This window comes from Equus przewalskii, chromosome 30 (genome assembly GCF_037783145.1).
Source record: "Equus przewalskii isolate Varuska chromosome 30, EquPr2, whole genome shotgun sequence".
Taxonomy (NCBI): domain Eukaryota; kingdom Metazoa; phylum Chordata; class Mammalia; order Perissodactyla; family Equidae; genus Equus; species Equus przewalskii.
This window is the reverse complement of record NC_091860.1, coordinates 5,175,863-5,179,812: the sequence shown is the minus strand read 5'-3', so window position 1 is coordinate 5,179,812 and position 3,950 is coordinate 5,175,863.

Sequence of the window (3,950 nt, the reverse complement as noted above, 5' to 3'; positions counted from 1 at the left end):
CTTTTTCTATGGCTGAGTAGTATTCCATTGTGTATGTATATGTATGTATATATATATATATATATGTATATATATATATATATATCACTTCTTCTTTATCCATTCATCAGTTGATGGGCACTTGGGTTGCTTCCATGTCTTGGCTATTGTGAATAATGCTGTAATGAACATAGGGCTGCATAAGTCTCTTTGAATTGTTGATTTCAAGCTCTTGGGTAAATAACCAGTGGTGGGATAGCTCGGTTGTATGGTATTTCTACTTTTAATTTCTTGAGAAATCTCCATACTGTTTCCCATAGTGGCTGCACCAGTTTGCATTCCCATCAGCAGTGTATGAGGGTTCCCTTTTCTCCACATCTTCTCCAGCATTTGTCGTTTTTTGTCTTGGTGATCATAGCCATTCTAATGGGTGTAAAGTGATATCTTAGTGTAGCTTTGATTTGCATTTCCCTGATGATTATAGGCATGATGATGATAGGCATCTTTTCATATGCCTATTGTCCCTCTGTACGTCTTCTTTGAAAATATGTTCATATCTTCTGCCCATTTTTTTTTATCAAGTTGTGGTTTTTTTGTTGTTGAGTTGTGTGAATTCTTTATATATTTTGAAGATTAATCCCTTGTTGGATATATGATTTATGGATATTTTTTCCCAGTTGGTGGGTTGCCCTTTTGTTTTGTTCCTGCTTTCCTTTACCATGCAAAAGCTCTTTAGTCTGATGTAGTCCCATTTGTTATTTTTTCTTTTGTTTCTCTTGCCCGAGTAGACATGGTATTCAAAAAAATCCTTCTAAGCCCGACAAAGTCAAAGAGTGTACTGCATATATTTTCTTCTAGGAGTTTTATAGTTTTACATTTTACCTTCAAGTCTTTAATTCATTTTGAGTTATTTTTTGTGTATGGTGAAAGATATGGTCTCCTTTCATTCCTTTGTATGTGGCTGTACAGTTTTCCCAGCACCATTTATTGAAGAGACTTTCCTTTCTCCATTGTATGTTCTTAGCTCCTTTGTTGAAGATTAGCTGTCCCTAGATGTGTGGTTTTATTTCTGGGCTTTCAGATATGTTCTGTTGATCTGTTTGTCTGTTTTTGTACCAGTACCATGCTGTTTTGATTCCTGTAGCTTTGTAGTATATTTTGAAGTCAGGGATTGTGATGCCTCCAGCTTTGTTCTATTTTCTCAGGATTGCCTTAGCTATTCGGGGTCTTTTCTTGCCCCATATGAATTTTAACATTCTTTGTTCTATTTCTGTGAAGAATTTCATTGGAATTCTGGTTGAGATTGCACTGAATCTGTATATTGCTTTAGGTACCATGGACATTTTAACTATGTTTATTCTTCCAATCCATGTGCATGGAATATGTTTCCATCTCTTTATGTCTTTATGATTTCTTTCAATAACGTCTTCTAGTTTTCATTATATAGGTCTTTCACCTCTTTGGTTAAATTTATTCCTAGATATTTTATTCATTTTGTTGTGATTGTAAATGGGATTGTATTTTTGAGTTCTCTTTCTGTTAGTTTGTTATTAGTGTATGGAAATGCAACTGATGTTTCTATGTTGATTTTGTACCCTGCAACTTTGCTGTAGTTGTTGATTATTTTGAATAGTTTTACAATGGAGTATTTAGGGTTTTCTATATATAAAATCATGTCTTTGGGAAACAGCAAGAGTTTCACTTCTTCCTTGCAAATTTAGATACCTTTTCTTGCCTAACTGCTCTGGCCAAAACCTCCAGAAGTATGTTGAATAAGAGTGATAAGATTGGGTACATTTGTCCTGTTCTTGTTCTCAGAAAGATGGCTATCAGTTTTTCCCCATTGAGTATAATGGTGGCTGTGGGTTTGTCATATATGGCCTTTATTATGTTGAGGTACTTTCCTTCTATACCCATTTTGATGAGAGTTTTTATCATAAATGGGTGTTGAATCTTGTCATATGCTTTCTCTGCATCTTTTGAGATGATCATATAGTCTTTATTCCTCATTTTGTTAATGTGATATATCACATTGATTGATTGGCAGATGTTGAACCATCCCTGCATCCCTGGAATAAATCTCACTTGATCATGGTGTATGATCCTTTTAATGTATTGCTGTATTTGGGTTGCCAATATTTTGTTGAGGATTTTTGCATCTATGTTCATTGGCAATATTGGCCTGCAATTTTCCTTCTTTGTGTTGCCCTTGTCTGGCTCTGGGATCAGGGTGATGTTGGCCTAATAAAACCTATTAGGAAGTCTTCCTTCTTCTTAGACATTTCAGAATAGTTTGAGAAAGATAGATATTAAATCTTCTTTGAATGTTTGGTAGGATTCTCCAGAGAAGCCATCTGGTCCTGGACTTTTGTGTTTTGGGAGATTTTTGACTGCTATTTCAATCTCTTTACTTGTTATTGGTTTATTTAGATTCTCTATTTCTTCTTGATTCAGTTTTGGGAGGTTGTAAGAATGAGAATTTATCCATTTCTTCTAGATTGTCCAATTTGTCGGCATATAGCTTTTCATAGCATTCTCTTATAATCCTTTGTATTTCTGTGATATCTGTTGTAATTTCTCCTCTTTCATTTCTAATTTTATTTATTTGAGCCTTCTTTCTTCTTTGCTAAGTAAGTCTAGATAAGGGTTTGTCAATTTTGTTTATCTGTTCAAAGAACCAGCTCTTAGTTTCATTCATCCTTTCTGCTGTTTTTCTCGTTGTTGTTGTTTCAATTTCATTGATTTCTGCTCTAATTTTTATTATTTATCTCCTTCTGCTGACTTTGGGCTTTGTTTGTTCATCTTTTTCTATTTCTGTTAGATGTAGTTTAAGCTTGCTTATTTGAGATTTTTCTTTGTTAAGGTAAGCCTGTGTTGCTATGAATTTCGCTCTTAGGACAGATTTTACTGGATCCCATATGACTTGGTATGATGCATTTTCATTTTCATTTGTCTCCAGATATTTTTTGATTTCTCCTTTAATTTCTTCATTGATCTATTGGTTGTTTAGCAGCATGTTGTGTACTGTCCATATATTTGTCACTTTCCCAGCATTTTTCTTGTAGTCAATTTCTACTTTCTTTCACATTACGATCAGAAAAGGTGCTTGATATGATTTCAATCTTCTTAAATTTATTGAGGCTTGCCTTGGTTCCCAACCTATGGTTTATCTTTGAGAATGTTCCATGTGCACTTGAGAAGAATGTATATTCTGCTGTTTTTGGATGGAGTGTGCTATAAACGTCTATTAAGTCCATCTGGTCTAGTTTTTCATTTAATTCTACTATTTCCTTGTTGACTTTCTGTCTGGATGATCTATCAGTTGATGTAAGTGGGGTGTTAAGGTCCCTTACTATTATTGTATTCCTGTGAATATCTCCTTTCAGGTCTGTTAATAGTTGCTTTATATACTTTGGTGCTCCTGTGTTGGGTGCATATATATTTATAAGTGTTATGTCCTCTTGGTGGAGTGTCCCGTTTATCATTACATACTGCCCCTCTTTGTCTCTCATTGCCTTTTTAATCTTGAAGTCTACTTTGTCTGATATAAGTATGGCAACACCTGCTTTCTTTTGTTTGCTATTAGCTTGGAGTATTGTCTTTCATCCCTTCACTCTGAGCCTGTGTTTGTCTTTAGAGCTGAGATGTGTTTCATGGAGGCAGCATATTGTTGGGTCTTGTTTTTTAATCCATCTAGCCACTCTGCCTTTTCATTGGAGAATTCAATCCATTTACATTTAGAGTGGCTATTGATATATGAGGGCTTAATGCTGCCATTTTATCACTTGTGTTCCAGTTGTTCTGTATTTCCCTTGTTTTTTGTCCCTTGTATTTTCATCTGCCAATTCAGTTTGGTGATTCATTATGAAGGTTCTCTCATTATTTATCATTTGTTTCTCTGTTCTGAATTTTCGTTTAGTGGTTACCATGAGGTTTGTATAGAAGATCTCGTAGATGAGACAGTTCATTTT